Source organism: Vulpes vulpes, chromosome 1 (assembly GCF_048418805.1).
Source record: "Vulpes vulpes isolate BD-2025 chromosome 1, VulVul3, whole genome shotgun sequence".
Taxonomy (NCBI): Eukaryota; Metazoa; Chordata; class Mammalia; order Carnivora; family Canidae; genus Vulpes; species Vulpes vulpes.
Window position 1 is genome coordinate 180983295 of NC_132780.1, and position 17623 is coordinate 181000917.

The following is a 17623-nucleotide window of genomic DNA, read 5'->3' on the forward strand; positions in this document are numbered from 1 at the left end:
TGCAAGACTAACTTAAAAATGAACAATGGCATGTTTTAGTAAAATGTATCTTTATTAGAGACCGATAATTCAAAATTATATAAATCGAAGTTGAAAAGCATGTGCATTTTAAGAAAATTTTCTATTAAGCAGAATTATTTATTAAAGAGCAGAAATCAGAGGCACCTGGGTGGCTCAATGGTTGAACATCTGTCTTTAGCTCAGGGCATGATCCTGGAGTCCTGGGATCAAGTCCCGCATTGGGCTCCCTGCAAGGAAACTGCTTCTCCCTCTGCCTATGTCTCTGTGTCTTTCTCTGTGTCTCTCATGAATAAATATACAAAATCTTAAAAAATAAAGAGCATAAATCAAATTAAAATAGAGTATTTTTTCAGGGTAACTCGGGTTAAGAAAATCTTTCATGGAGGCACCTGGGTGGCTCAGTTGGGTAAGCATCTGCCTTTGGCTCAAGTCATGATCTCAGAGTCCTAGGATCAAGCCCTATATTGGGCTCCCTCCTCCTAGAGAAACTGCTTCACCTTCTCCTCTCTGCTTGTGCTCTCTCCCTATTTCTCTCTCCCTCAAGTAAGTAAATAAAATCTTAAAAAAAGAAAAAGGAAAGAAAAGCTTTCATGAAAGTTTTGTGTTTAGAACATACAAAAGCTAGTTTTATACTTTCTGTGGAAAATAATTAAAATCAACAGTAAGGAAGATTAATAATTTAAATAATTTTCAAACATTTTAATATATTTTTATTTTTTATTTTTATTTTTTTCTTCATTTTAATATATTTTAAAAGGTGAAAATTAAAGATATCACCAATAGTGACACGTTATTGGTATTAATAAATTATTTTTAAGACCATGAAATAATTTTTTAGCATTCTTGTCATAGATTCTTAGTGTACTGTTTTAGTTTCTAACCAAATTGTGGTTTTTATTCCAAAGTATTAAAATACAAAAATATACTAAACATTGCTAAAACACTGTACTCAGGGTTCCTGTTGTGAAATCATTTTAAGATCCTCCTGGTATTTTAATGAATACCCTTCCTCCAGATGATGCTCAAATAGACTTGCTTCTTCTATAATGTTTTGTCTAGTGAAGAACCTAGCTTGTACAACATGGTTTCCACACATAGCTGTTTAAGAGTCAATCCTTAATATTTAAAAAGATAATTTTAAAATACATTTTAACAAGGGAAATTTTCTGAAGCGAAGATTATACCTTTAACTGCTCTATTTTATATGCATATTTGTTTCTATGTTTCTGTAGCCTTATTCCTTTTATTTTTCATGTCATAGCTTTTTTTTAAAAAAAACCTGTACTCCTCCCCTGCCCCGTTTTTTTGAACCTTCCCAAATGAGAGACCAGGTTGCATAATCAAGATTGGTGACTCTGATTTGTCATTTTTCAAAGTACGGCCTATAGGTGAAATTGATTGAACTGGTCATAAAGTCAGGTTTGTGTTTTTTGTTTTGTTTTTGTTTTTGATGTTTTTTGTGGCATGTTCATATACTATAGAAGTTTTGACAGCACTGGTGCTCATGTTTTGGGTCATACTTCAAACTTCCTAAGAATAACACCAGTATGAAAAAAACACTAACCCATGATCTGACATTCTGATGAATGTGATCTTGAAGTCCATCTATAAGAAGAAACACAAGTGACTATAAATCATTTGATACAGTCTAGGTAGAGATATGAACAAATAGAAAACCTGAAGACAACCAACATATTGATTTAGTCACAACTAGAGAATCTCATTGACTGCTGGACACAAATTCTGCCAATCTCCTAGACCTTATGTTAATTTTTTAACCTAAATCATTGTTTTACCATGCTCTCTTTGACAGAGTCTATGTCCATTCTCTTGACTCTACTGTCCCAGTGGAGTCTCTTGACTCCACCAATAGAACCGAGTCCACTTCTCTACAGCACAACTTCGTATTCCCAGTTCCTAAACCATCTGACTTAGGAATGAACTATTGAACTGGTGAACAGCCTAAGACATCAACCTGAAGATTTTTAGTGAGTAAGTGACTCTTCTAGCCTGAGGCTCTGGAATGTAGCCCTTAGAGTCATTCTCACTCTTATCCCTAGGGGATCCCGTTCCCAGAAAAGGACTAATAAATAAGCCAGTCTCTTTTTCTCTTCCCTTCTAGATGTACAAAAATGTTGCTTCTAAACACCTACCTATTAATTGGGCCCTTAGTTTCCACCTACAGACCTGTTTCTGAATAGTGACCTTTTTTGTTTCTTACAAAATTTCCTGGGCCATCAACCAGATTATAGCCATGCTCTGCCTTCCTGCTGGGATCTAACACCTGCTCTTGTAAACCCCTTTTTGACTTTTGTCTGAATCCAAATTGAGTTTATTGCATTCTTTGTACATTGTTCATGGCTCATACTACCTCCTACACCCCTTCCCTTTTCAACTGCACTTTGTAGTTTGTCTCATAATAAATCTAACTATTGATTCCTAAACATAATCTCCACACCTGTTCTGTCCAGTGGATTTAGATTAAGGTCCAAATGGCTTCATCCTTTCCACTCTTTTGTTTAGCTGATTGGAGCTCCAAATCTCATACCCCAGCCCAATGTGTGACATGTCCCAACACCCTATGCTTCCTCACTCCCTCAGTAATTCCACAGCACATTTTATGGTATTCTAAGCTTTCTGAGCTCTCTACATCTGCAGCCAGGTTGTTTATCATTGCTTAAAAAAAGAAAAAAAAATCCTAAGACTGTCAATGTAATCCACTACAGGTTCATTGTTACCCCTCAAAGAAACTTTGGTGCTAATTTTTATATCCCTGAGAAGCTGTTTTACACTCACTCGTTTCTTTCCAGCTTCTAAGAACATTTCTGCCATCCCCATCACATCCACTCCCCCTCTCCTCCCTTACTATCTTTTGCCCTTACTCTCCGAGAAAATAAAGAACAAGCCTCTTTGTGAAGAGAACTATAGACACTCTAGGGGTGCTCCCTACAATGGCTTTATTTGCTTCTAATATTTCTGTCAACTCTTTTCCATTTTCCTTGTGTCTAACAGAAAGATGTGCCTGCCACCATTCTTTAACACAGCTTCTTTTTTTTTTCCTTTAAAGATTTTATTTATTTATTCATGAAAGACACAGGAAGAGAGGCAGAGACACAGGCAGAGGGAGAAGCAGGTTCCCTGCGGGGGAGCCGGATAGGGGACTTGATCCCAGGATCACTACTTGAGCCAAAGGCAGAAGCTCAACCACTGAATCACCCAGGTGCCCCTAACACAGCTTCTTTAACATTCTCTAGTTTCTATAATTCTCTCTCTTACTATAGTCCTCTCCTCTTAATTTTCAATCTATTTCATCATGGTCATCAGAACACCTAAAACATTTCCTCTCTCTTCCCCTGGTACTTCTTGAACGTTTTCAGATCTATTCTCTTCCTTTTACCATGGAGGAGACTGTAATTGTCACTCATCTCATTCTCTTCACAATTGCTTAAAATATTTTTTTTAATTCACAAACAGGTGTATATAATTATTTAAAAAATGGGACAGTGAGCACACATGTGCCTATCCAGTTAAGAACTAGATCATTACTAATACAATTGAATAGGCCCGTGATAATTGCCTCCTTTCATTCCATCCTAGAGGTAATTGCTATCCTAAATTTTGTGATAATCATATCTTTGTTCTTCTTTATGGTTTTATATATGTGCGTGTATCTCTAATTAATATGTTGTGTGTATTAATGCAATATTTGTCACCACTCTTTTCCACCCAGCAGACACCCCTCTGTTGTGGTTTCAGAGACCTGAGCTTTCATCTCATAGCATTTATCACATTTATTTTACTTCAGTTCCTTAGACTATGAGCTCTTTGTACATTTTTTAATTCTCAGAACTTAATCAGTGCCCGTAGGCATTCAATAAATATTATTTAAATAAATTAATAAAAGAAGAAATTGTGGGCACAACCTCTTTGTGGGTTCAGAGGTCCTGTATTTTCATTTTAAAACATTTAAGTAGGTGAACACATTCTGGAGTAGAAAATTTTCAATCACAAGATTGAAACAAAAAGCATGTTCTAGTTAAATTTCTCTTATAATCCCAGTTCTGTCACTAATTGACTGCCACCTTGGGCCATTTACTTAACCTCTTGGTCCTCTGTTGCCTAATCTATAAAATGAGGTTGGACTAAATGATCCCCAAGGTACTTTCCAGCTGTGAAATTCTATGATTGTCATCGATGATTGTATAAATAAAAAATTCAATTAACAAGAACATCTTAATCCCTAAGCATTATCACTAAATTGAGATTTTACTTTTTCAAAAAGCAATTATTTTATATACACAGAAGGAAAAGAAAGTGTTCACATACCTTCTTTTCCAGTTACAATTCAACTTCATCAACAGAGGTTTTTTTTTTTTTTTTCTTTCCACAATGTGCATAATGCTCTTCCTATTCAAACATAGGGATTTCTTTTCCTTGAAGGGGGATCACTGAGAGATCTTTTCTTTGTTTAATCAGCAAATTCATTGCCTACCTTAAATAGAAGTGTCACTTGTCTTACTCTAGTCCAATGAAATATGTTAGGCTCTCCAAATCTAACTAGACAGTCTAGACTGTCCCTGTTGGGTGACTAGCCTGAGCAGATCTCTTGTATCTTTAATTACTGACCTTGGCATACATATGCTCCTGGACTTTTCAAAACTCATTTCATCTCACTAACCCATGTTCACCTTTCTTATTCCTCTGGTTTTCCCTTCCTATTGCTTCTTTGTCTTCCCTCCTATGTGTAGATTCTATGGAGAGACTTCTGTGTAACATCCCCTCCCTGAAAGTCCTATGTGACTTCCTTCCATAAGCCTTTCCCTTGAGGGAAATTCTTCACCCACTCTGTTACTGGTACAAAGTCAGAATCTGGCCACAAAATTATATAATCGCAGAATATTGAAAATAAACATAAAAGGTAATACATGGTCATTGTGAATTTTTAAGTTCTATTATGATGTAAATGGCCTATACTAAATTATATATATATTATATATATACTGTGTATCTAATGTATATTTTGATAAGCTTTGATGAATGTCTACGCCTGTGAATCCATCAATAGGACAAGATAATGCATCTTTCATTCCCTAAACTAATCTCATAACCCTTTAGAATTCCTGTTTTCTGTTAGAATTCCTGTTTTCTGCCCTTCCCATGCTCCGGTCACTCTGCCCCTCTCAGACTCTTGGTGCCACTCATCTGCTTTCTTTATAGATTATCTAACATTTTCTATAATACTATATACATGAAGTAATAGAATATTCATACATTTTATCTGGCTTTTTTCACTTAACATATTATTTTGAATTTACCCATATCATTTCATGTATCAGTAAGTTCATTCCTTCCATTGACAGAATAGTATTCTGTTATATGAAAGTACTACTATTCATTTATCTGTTGATCTATTGAAGATTTTTTTCCAATTTTAGGCTATTACAAATAAAGTAACTATGGAAATTTGTATTCAAGTCTTTGTTCAGACGTATTCTTTTGTTTATTTTGGGTAAATACTAGCAATGGTATACCTGGATCATATAGTAAATACTTTAAGAAACTGCCAAACTGTTTTCCCAAGTGGTTGTACCATTTTACCAGCAACAGTGAATGAGAGTTCCAGTTCCTTTACAACATTTTCATACTTGGTATAGTCAGTTATCCTAATAGGTGTAGAATAAGACCTCACCATGTAGCATATATATATATATATACATATATATAATAAAATAAAATAATATTATAAAATAAAATAATATATTATGATATAATAAAAATATTATAAAATAAAATAATATTATTTTATATATAAAACATTCAAATTTCACTAATAAAGAAACTAATAAAAATGTAGAAAAGATTTTTGAAAATATGGAAAAGTTTTGAATAGACATTTCACTAAAGAAGATACACTGATGGCAAATAAGCACATGAAATGATGCGCAGCACCATTTGTCATTAGGACAATGCATATTACAGATATTTTGATTCATATAAGAATCAATTAACATGAACTACAATTTACAGAACTTCCTACTATTTTCCTATCTGGTTGAACATAGTTAAAATCATATTACATATTCAATTTATTCCTGTTTTTACCCTAATGCAGTGTAGAAGAATTTAGTGCATAAATATGGTGTTTCAGATTATGTCCTTGTTATGCTTTCAATTACGAAGAGTGAAATTACAGGACATAGCAATACATATTTTCATACTACTTCTCATAAACATTGTACTATGGTCAAACTTCCATTAATGGATGAAACTTTTTCTCTTCACCCACTTGTAAAATTATTAACCTTAAAAATATCTTTGCAAAGCTATTTCTTGAAAAATTGATTTTTATCTTAATTAAGATGCATTTCATTACACTTGATAGTCAACATTTTTATACAGTTATACATTTTATACATTTAAGTGAAATTCCTTTTCAGTGAATTGTCTCATATTCTTTATCTGTTGTCTCAATACTGTCTCAAACTTTAGTTTCTATTAATAATGTTTATGATACCTTCAACTTTCAGTTTTGTATTTTCACGTTGCCAATATATTAATTGTATCCTCCCTGTTTTTTTCCAATGACTTTAAACATATAAGTTTTAATTGTATGTTTTTTTGCTTGTTTTATGTGTCTTGGTATTTTATATTTAAGTTTTTAATTAATCGAAATATATTTTGGTATGTCATATAAAGAATTGATATCTTTCTATTACCTGACCATTTATTCAAGACAATGATTATGTTCCACATTTTTTAATCATATATTCCTTTCATCATGTAAACCAATTGCTTTATGTAAATTTCCAAAAAAAATTGATTCCTGCTTGTCTGTTCATGAATGTATATATATTTTTTAATTATGGTAAGACCTCTTTGGAGTTTTAATTAAAAATATTATTACATGTTTAAAGTAGTTTGGAAACAATTAGGTATTTATATATTTTGTAATCATGTCCACAGATAACTCATGACTTTCAATTCATTCAAATATTATTTTCTGGCTTTCAGAAAGTTTGTAGTTTATTTTATACAAATCTCATATATTTCTTGTTCGTTTCTTACTGAGTACCTGAAATTTAATACTAGTATATATGTTTTTTTAATTATACTTTTCATTGTTTAATACTGATACACAGGAAGTTATGTCATTTTGTATTTGTTTTAAGCTACCTTATTACATTTTCTTGTAGTTCTATAGTATCCTTCTTTATTCTTTTGGGTTTCCTAGCTAAATAAACATATTATCCATAAAAAGGATGTTTTTAATTCTGATTAGTTAACATATTGCATTATATTAATCTCAAGTGTATGATATGGTGATTCAACAATTCCATACATCAGCCAGTACTCATCACAAGTGCCCTCCCTAATCCCCATCACCTGTTTCATCCTTCCTCCCCCCACCAACCCATCAGTAACCACTCCAATAGTAACCATGAGTTTGTTCTCTATAGTTCAGTCTGTTTCTTGGTTTGTCTCTCTTTCTTCCCCTTTGTTCATTTGTTTTGTTTCTTAAATTCCATATGTGAGTGATATTATATGGGACTTGTCTTTTTCTGACTGACTTTTAATTTCTATTTTTGATTAGTTGTAGTGGATAGAACTTCCAAAGGCATTAAAAATTATGGCAGTTTTACTGGAGATTCTTGTTTTCCCCCCTGATTTTATTAGTGTTTTATATTTAGTATGAAGTTATCTCTGCTTTTATTTTATATTTTAAAGCCAGTAGTAAAGTTTACTCAAATTGCCTCAAATATCAGAATTATTCCTCATTTGATCAGATAGTGATCTTCTAATTGTGTGAGGATAAGAATAAGAAGTATAGCATTGCAAAACATCAAATATATTCCCTCAGATTACCATTACCTTTAGAAATTGATTTCTTATTTGTAATCCGAACCACTAATGGTCAGAGAAATCAATTGATGCATGTATTCAGTTAACAAAAATTTATCAATTTCCTCTCTTAGACTTTTGAGACCTACTCTGCCCCTCGATTTGTATAACATGTATTTGAGGATGATAAGAAACGTCTCAACCATTGAGTATTTCAGATTTGGTAAGTCGCTTTCCTTTTTGCATCAATGGGATTCTTAATTGGCAATCAACACCTTTGTAAATTTGAGCAAATTGGTTCATTTTCCCCCGTTTTGTTACCTCATTTATTTATAAAAGGATAAGATAGAGTATCTCTACTATCTTTTTAATTAACACTTTCTGTCACTTTATAACAATGTTTCTAGAGATAAGGCATATATATGTGGAAATATATATAACCAACAACAACAACAACAACAACAACAAAACCCTCAAGAGTCAACGTGGTATTGTAGAAATATCAGGGATTTTCGCTCAGATTATTCCATATCAAAATTTTGGTGCTACCTTACTTTCTGTGTGACATTAGGTAACTTATTTAAACTCTACAAGCCCAAGTTTCATTGATGTCAATAGGAAATATTAAAATTAGTATCTGTCATCTTTGTGATGAGAACTAGGTAATGGTCTTGTACCATGTGGGTCTGTGTCTGTTATAGTACCAGCAAGAAACAGCACACCTGCACTAGGTTCATTCTAGAATAATGTATTTATAGAGATACTAATTATGGAGGTATAGGTGTATGGTAACCACAAAGGATATTGCAATAATGTAGAGCAGCATATCAGGAGACAAATTGTTACCACACTTGGATCCAGGGGGTATTGTGGAGGAAGAAGTTTTGGGAGCTTGGAGGGACACAGTCAGCCTAAGACAGAAATAAATTTCATTCAGAAAGGTATAAACTTGGTTAACAGCCTCATTAAATCAAATCTGGGCTCCTGAATTTCAACTCTAATAATATCTGTGTGGTTTAGGTATCTTCATATAAACAGATATTCAGAGAAGTTTCTTCATACTGAAACTTAATGAAGGTAGCAACTTTTGTTTGTCCAGAGTAACTGAGTCCATAAACCAAAGGAGGACTTTATAAAATTTACAGTATATTCAGATAAGATTTATAATGGAAAGGGTGTAAGTCCTGATACTTCCAAATTACTCTCACATAAAACTTGTAACATTCATTTAACAATATGATGTATCCAATCTGGGTTCTGATCTCTCTGTCTCAAGTTTGTCTTGCCCAAATCTATCTGACCTAGCTCCAGGGTCCTTAATACAAGATTCTCAGTCTTTTCCTATTTTCCTTCCTGAATGCGTACTCTTTAAGTACTAGATCTTTATCAATTGATTTCTACAGAAAGCTGTGTTTCACTTCAATATGTTCTGGAAACTGCTGTCCGGGAGTAGTTTCCAGCTGCTCTCTGCCCTTCTATTCTGAGAGCTCTGTGCCTACTGGCAGCTGTTTTCTCTTTGTAGAATTAGTATTCTCTTCTTTACTTTGCTGATGCAAGAGGGGTTTTTAGTTCCTTGTTTTAAAGCTCACATCCTGCTTGGAATCAGAACTGGATCTGCTGTTGCAGGGAAACATTGATGTCATGACACTTCCTTAGGTAGCAATAGCTCAAGGCACCATTCTTTAATTATTTCATGTCCTACCTGTCAGGAAATTAACAGAGGTGGATGATGGTATGATACAAAGCATGCTGGACAGAAATTTCAACCTTGGGCTATTGTTGGTTAGTTGTCCATTTTCTAGCCATGCGGTTTGAAAAATTACTTAAATTTCTAATCCTCATTTTTTTCTTATTTGTAAAAATGAAATACACTTTTATGCTTACCTCACATGACTGCTATAAGATTCAAATGAATTAATGTAGCAATATAATTTGCAAAGTATAAAGTGGAAGGCATTATTACTATCTAGAAAAATGCATATTCTTGAGCCTTTGGAAACAGTAACAGTATGTTATGTAAATTAGTATTGACTTTGTGTTCGTATTTTCCCACCTGACTAGCCAAATGAAAAAGACATGTATTTCTCATGCAAATCTCAAGGGATATTAACCAATCTTCCTTCAGTATATTTAATATAATTCTAAGAATTAATAGGCAACACTTAGAGTAATCACAGATACAAGACTGCACAAATCAAATCATAATCATGTTCATTTCACACTAATAAAATTTCCAAGAGTAGAGTGTACCTTTGCTATTCGTGACTTACTTGAAATAGTTTTCAAGCCTCCATATAGTTTTTTCTTCAGTTATAAAACTTCAAAATTATTATATTAACATGAAGAAGGAAATTGATTGACCTTCATTAAAAGCAATGACTATTATTAATTTATTAATGCAGGAATTATTGTATACTATTCACATGAATCAGCCTACTGCATGGTTGTTTGGATCTTTAAATGTTTATGTGAGTTAAAGTTTTATTAGGGGATGTTATTTTCCTTATATTTCTTCTTTTATAAACCAAATCATAATAATTGCATTATTATTGCTTAATATTATATCTTTATTAGTAGTAATTAGGTTCTGTACTATTTTTCAATGCGCAGCAAAGAGTATTTTAAGAAGGAAGATAAGGATATTAAATCAATATTTCAAAACACTAACATTTCTTCCACTGTTTTAGAATTTTAAAATAATTACCACACTTTATTTTCTCTATTTCAGTCAGACACTTAAATATATTTGTGATCATTTGAACATTTTCCCACAATCTTCACACATTTTTGCTATTTTATTGCTGTCATCTACTTTTTTTGAAATATGGCATTTATTGAGTGCTTATCTGATAGTTGACACGAGGTACTGTAGGAAGTCAAAAGAGGTGCTTTCTCTTATAAAGATTATACCTTCCAATAGAGAGAACAGGTATAAACATATCCCCAAATAGTTAAACAAGACATTTTTATATGGTAATAAGTGCTGTAATAATAAAACTAAAATATGGGATCAGGAGTGGTTGAGGAAGATAAAGAAGAGAGAACTGCTTTAAATAAGATGTCCAAGGAAGATCTCTTTCAGGAGGTAACATTTGAGCTGAGACTTGAATTATTAGAATGGACCACAGCTTTGGAGTATAAGGGCAAGGACATTTTAATCTAATTACAATGAGAATCCATTGGAAGATGTCATCAGATGAGTGATTTGATTAACATTTTTGAAAGTTTGCCCTGGTTAGCATGTGGAAAATGAGCTATGTGAAAGCCAATGATGGAAACTGAGAAACAGATTGGGGGGCTGTTACAATATTCCAGGTGAGAGAAGAAGGTAACAATCAAGGTGGTCAATGTTCAATGGAAATGGTCAGATTTGGGATATATGTAAGAAGTATAGTGATTAGATCTCCCTGGTAGATTGTTTGTGGTAGGTGATGAAAGAGATTAATAAATTTTATCTTTTATATTTGTAGTGTGATCATCTAGGTATCATTGACCATGAGTGAGGAAATCTAAAAAGAGAATCAGTTTTGGGGTACAGTATTTGGGGCTAAGGTGGAGTCAAGACTTTTATTTTTTTTTTCAGATTTTTATCTATTTATTCATGAGAGACAGAGAGAGAGAGAGAGAGAGGCAGAGACATTAGCAGAGGAAGAAGTAGGCTCCATGAAGGGAGCCTAATGTGGGATTCAATCTGGGACTCTAGGATCACACCCTGAGCCTAAGGCAGATGCTTAACCGCTGAGCCATACAGGCATCCCAAAACTTTTGTTTTATACTTGTTAATTGAGATGCTAATTGGGTACACAAATAAAGAGATGAGTAACCATTTAGGTATATTATTCTAGAATATGGACTATTCATCCTTTTTTCTAAATTCATTCATTCATTCATTCATTTATTCATTCACTCATTCATGAGAGACACAGAGATAAAGGCAGAGAGGGAGAGGCAGAGACACAGGCAGAGGGAGAAGCAGGCTCCATGCAGGGAGCCAGATGTGGGACTCAATCCCGGGTCTCCAGGATCACGCCCTGGGCCGAAAGCAGGCGCCAAACCGCTGAGCCACCCAGGCATCCCTGGATTATTCATTTTAATGGAAGACACCATTAAGTTTAGCCAGTCAAAACTAGAAACAGATTTAGCATTTTTGACCACTATTATATACTAAGATCTTAGGTATCATAATTCAGAAAAATGTTCACAATACTGTCAAGTATTCATTATTTCTCAAAATCTTAATTGAGAGAAGGCTATCTCTTAGATAACTCACATAGTGATAAAGCACAAGATTCAAATTCAGGTATATTAGATTTCAAACTTCATGCTCTTTCCAGTAAAACCCACTGCCTTCCAGGTATTAGTATTATTGTAACTTACATTCCTATCACCTATTTATCAAAAATTGAAAATATTAAAACCAGTTGTATTTTTGCATAATGGATCCACTACACCATGATAAAGCTACTCTTGATACCATTTCCACAAATCAACTGAAAGAACATTCTTGCAGGTACTCCAGTTTTGTTTGAACTCTAATTGTATACCATAGTAACTAGCATGGCTTCTATAGTGAAAAATAGAGCTACTTTATGAACAGTTAAGTTTAAGTTTGAAGTATAGATATATTGTTGAAAGGGCTCTTAAAAGGCATTTTTTCCCTCCACCTGTTTAAGAATTTGTTCTGTGGTATTATTCAGCCCTGAGATAGAAGGACATCTTGCCATTTGCAACAACATGGGTGGGTCTTGAACATATGCTAACGAAAATAAGTCAGACAAAGGAGTGCTCTCTGATATCACTTATATGCAGAATATAAGAAAGCCAACTAGTAATAACAGAAAGTAAAATGGTGCTCCAGGAGATGGGGTTGAGGGGATAGGGTGGATATTGTTTAAGAGGAAAATTTGCAATCAGTAGTAAATAAGTCCTAGAAATATAGTTCACCATAAAATGAATATAAGCAACAATATTGTGTTATAATCATTAAATTTGCTGAGACTAGAAGTAATGATTCCAACCACTGAAAAGAAGGATCATCATGTGATGTGTTAGAGATGCTATTTTTATGTGAAGACAGAGGCAGAGATAAGATGCAGTGACAAAGAATGTGGGGAACCACCAGAAGTTGGAAGAGGAAAGGAATAATTGATTCTCCCTTAGAGCCTTCTAAGGGAGTGTGACAGCTTGATTTTGGACTTTTGGCCTTCCGAGCTGTAAGTGAATAAATTTCTGTTGTTTAAGCACCACCACTACCCCCAGTTGGTGGTAATTGTCATGGTAGTCTCAGAAAATTATACCATACAGTGACCAAGCAACAGTTCAATTTTGGAAGGATTTAAGTTCTAAACCTGACTTCATTATTTATTGGTTCTGTGACCTTGATCAAGTGATATAGCCAGGGAGCATCAGTTTCCTCATTTCTAGGAGAGGGGTAACAACACTTAACCTATGATATTCCCAACTGTCAATGAAACAAAGCATAGAAACAGTAAAATACTATATAGACAGGAGTGTTTCTATGTCTCCTTAGAGTCACCTCTTAAAGGTAAATCTTTGAGACCTTTACCTCTTCCTTATACGATATAGGTTCCAAATCCTTCATCAAAATGGCTATCTTGGGATCCCTGGGTGGCGCAGCGGTTTGGCGCCTGCCTTTGGCCCAGGGCGCGATCCTGGAGACCCGGGATCGAATCCCACATCGGGCTCCCGGTGCATGGAGCCTGCTTCTCCCTCCGCCTGTGTGTCTGCCTCTCTCTCTCTCTCTCTGTGACTATCATAAAAAAAAAAATTAAAAAAAAATGGCTATCTTTTTATGGAAGGACTAAATTCTACTATTCTGAATATAGATTTTATCTACCATCAGACTATAAATCAATTAAAGCTAAAAGAGAGAAGGAAAGAAGAGGAAGAAGGAGGAGAAGAAAGAGAAAGGAAGAGGCGGAGAGGAGAGGGAGAAAGTTATAGTAAAAGAAAGAAGCCTGAAATTTGAACTAATGTCATAAGTTATATCAGAAAACAACACAAAATTCATCATTATTCATAGGGTAGAAATTGGAAAGAAGTGGAAGCAACCAAAACACTAATCAATGGGAGAAATTAGGAAATAAATGATATTATATACCTATAATAAAAGTTATTTAGAGCTAAAACAAATAGCTTCAATAGATATGTACCAAAGTGGCTATTTCAAAAATACAATATTTGATAAAAATGTTCAAGTTGCAGAATGATACAAAAAGTATAATGTCATTTATATAAAGTGTATAAACACATGGAACAATATAGAACAATGCTGCATCTTGTATGTTGATACATAACATGTGATATAAAAGAATTAAAACATGGAAAGGACAATAGAAAGCAGGTTCTGGATCGAGGCTACCAGTGGGAGGGAGATAGGGAATGAGATTAGCAAATGTAGTAAGTAGCTTTAAGATTAAACTATAATGTTTAATTAAAAAAGAATAAAATGAAGGAAGGAAGAATATCTGAAGCAAATATGGCAAACTGATAACGAATCTTGGTGGTACATTCTTGGGTTCATTCTTTTTTTAATAGCTTTTCATATCATTGAAATGTTTTATCACTGCCAAACCAGTATTAGAAAGTATCCTTAAAGTAACTCTAATTCTGTAAATAAATTTACCTTTAGTGTTGTTTTTCAGAGATATACCTTACTTTCGAATCTTCTTTGTAAACGTGATTACTTTTGTGGCCTCCCTGCTGCCTAACAGAGAACATCTTTGAAGTCTAAGCATTTTATTTATGACTGTGTTTTTAAGGTTTGGTTCAGAAAGGAAGGGGACAGATCTTCTGGTTTATACTTTTCGTTAATCTGGTAAATGACACTGTTCATTCACCTAATGGAAGAGTCTTAGGGTTTGGTTAAACAAGAGGCAAAGAGATATATAATATGATAGTGCAAGCAATAGTATTTCTGAAATATATTTTGAGAAGATTATATTCAAATATGTGTTTAATTTTGTTCTAATCGTACATAGTTGACATCTCTAATGGTCTTCAACTTATGATGATGCAGAACATCCCTTTTACTATGATATTCTTGACTGTGGGTATGTGGCTGGGGTTACATTATGAGTTTTGATGGTGCTAGACTCCACTACACTAATTTGGTTTCTTTCCTTAAATGACTGATATCCTGGGTTCAATATACATCTGTGTTTGGGATACTATTTTGTTTAGTAATGTTATAAAGTGATCCAAAGTGGTATGGAGGCCACATAATACCTGTGTTAAATTTTATAAAATCTGGTTACCAAAAACAGTTTTTAAAAAAGAATTTAACTTTGCTGCAACTGTCCCTGTTAATGGAAGAGAACATCCTTTCTTAGCAGAGTTATCATATGTGTGCTTTAGGTTAACTGACATATTTCTGCTAGAGCTATATATGCTTATGATGCTTGGAAGGTAGTAAGGAAGGTAAGAGGGGAGCTACAAAGAAGAGAGCAGTCTTTACCACAGATGCATTGTTTTAAAACTAATACAGAATCGCATGGATTATTCTGATGTTTTACTTGAATACTGAAGTTTAAGCTTATTCTGGTGCTCTAAATCATTAATAGATTAAAACCTGTTCAATCTGTTTACTTAAAAAAATAAGTTTTGTATGGGCAGTATATCAACTTGATATCAAACTTGTTGCAATTGAAAAATACTCATTTGTTAATTTTGTGTAATGAATTCATAAATCTTTATTTTGTTGTTGAAATACCAAATACTATTTGTTGAGCAATTTTAAAATGGTTTGTCATGTACAATAATACATTGTTAGTAGGATATATTTTACTTTCTTTTTTTTAAAGAATTTTATCTTTTTTTAAAAGATTTTATTTATTTATTCATGAGAGACACAGAAAGAGACAGAGAGGTAGAGACACAGGCAAAGGGAGAAGCAGGCTCCATGCAGGGAGCCCAACGCGGGACTCAATCCTGGGTCTCCAGGATCATGCCCTGGGCCGTAGGCAGGTGCTCAACCGCTGAGCTACCTAGGGATACCCCAGAATATTATTTTTTTAATCTTATTTATTTGACAGAGAGAGAACACAAGCAGAAGACAGGGTTAGAGGGAGAGGAAGAAGACTCCCCACTGAGCAGAGAGCCTGCCAAGGGCTGAATCCCAGGATCCTGGGATCAGGACCTGAGCCAAAGGCAGACACCCAACCAACTGAGCCACCCAGGCACCCTGGATATATTTTACTCTCATCCTACATTACCTTCTTTACGTTTGTGAGAAAACCCAGAAGCTTGTTGGCATTGAAGAGCAAAACGTCTAATTGACATGCACAGTGAAAGTTTTCCTAGCTTTGCCCCTTGTTTTTTTTTTTTTTTTCTTGAGTTTTTCATTGTTGATGAAATATTTTAACTCTCTTGTTTAGAGTCTCTTCACAGGAAATCCTTTCCTATATATATATTTTTTTCTTTTTTCTTTTTTTTTGCAGTAGAGTCACTTGCTCAGTATATATAGTTGATGAAAGAGTTCCTGGCAATCCATAAAAGAACAGGCTGTGGGGATCCTCATTAATCTTCTAATAGTTTCTGCTGTCGTCCCTCACTAAAGTTCCTTGCCTTGTAAAGTATTTGTGGTAGAGCAACAGCGCTTTTGCTTTCCCCTAAGCGAGGTCATCCAGCCAGATCCCAACAAAAGCCACATCACCCTTTCAAATAGTTTCAGCCCTCAGCTGTATTATTGGCTGGGATTCTGAACCATGAAAGGGAGACACTATTTGTTTAACTGTGCTTCACAATACAAACAAGCCGAGAAAATACAACTCCTCTGGCCTTCTTTGGTGTCTCCTGATAGTAATATAGTTTTACTCTTAGTGACTGCAAAATTACTTTGCAAACAGATGTTAGGCATTTTTTTTAAGTTTGTAAGCATTTCTTTAAATATGGTACCTTAATAATATAGTTATGTGTAGAGTTATCAGAGGATATCTTGCTGGTTCCATTAAAAATAACATGACAACAATCTGTAAAATGTATTTCATATTAAGCCGCAAATGTGACTATAAATTAGAATTTAATAAGTTATTTAAGAAAAGTAATTTCTAGCCAACTTTTAATGTGTTTTCTTTTTATAATATTAGTCAATATTTAATTTCAAGATTAGGTTTATAGGGTAAACTTATTGAAAAGAAAAGGCATATCTAAGTAATACCAAAAATTTGTTCTCAAAACCTGATAGGAATTGTGCTATGCAAAATTTTATTTATACTATTCTAATTCCTATTAAAATAAGTGATTTTCTCTGTAAAAGAGAAAATAATGGGACTCATATAACACAAAGTCTCACTTACTTTTTATGGTCTGTATGTGCTCTGGAAAACTGCAAACAATACTTTGTAATATTGTCTATTTAGAAAGATCAACTTGAAGCATATGACTATTTTTTCAATGTAAAGAATCCTTTCTCTTAAGTGAAACTCCCACCTAAAATTGAAGGTAATGTAGGAAGAAAGATTTACATATGTGAATGTATCCCTTTATGAAAATTTACATTTCTAGTTTTTGGTTTGTTTGTTTTTGTTTTTTAGGATCCAAGTGCCCAGATGAAAAGAATGTATAGGGAAACCAACCTTGAAAAAAGGGAGGTATAAAATTTAAAACATACTTAACTATAAAATTTTAAATAATATCAATTAACTCTAAGACAATAGTCCCAGTCATTTAAAATTATATGCAAATCAAAATGGTTAATGCTTGGTTTTAAGACTCACATAGCACACACTGCATTGTGATTCTC

The 17623-nt window shown here is 33.7% G+C and overlaps 1 long non-coding RNA gene across 1 annotated transcript in view; it reads left to right on the forward strand.

Annotated features, from left to right (window-relative positions):
* Window positions 1-17623, forward strand: part of LOC112923127 (uncharacterized) — a 46905-nt gene that overhangs the window by 27175 nt on the left and 2107 nt on the right. The window contains exons 2-3 of the long non-coding RNA XR_003235613.2: window positions 7995-8083; window positions 17415-17471. This is a non-coding gene — a long non-coding RNA (uncharacterized lncRNA). The remainder of the gene's footprint in view (window positions 1-7994; window positions 8084-17414; window positions 17472-17623) is intronic.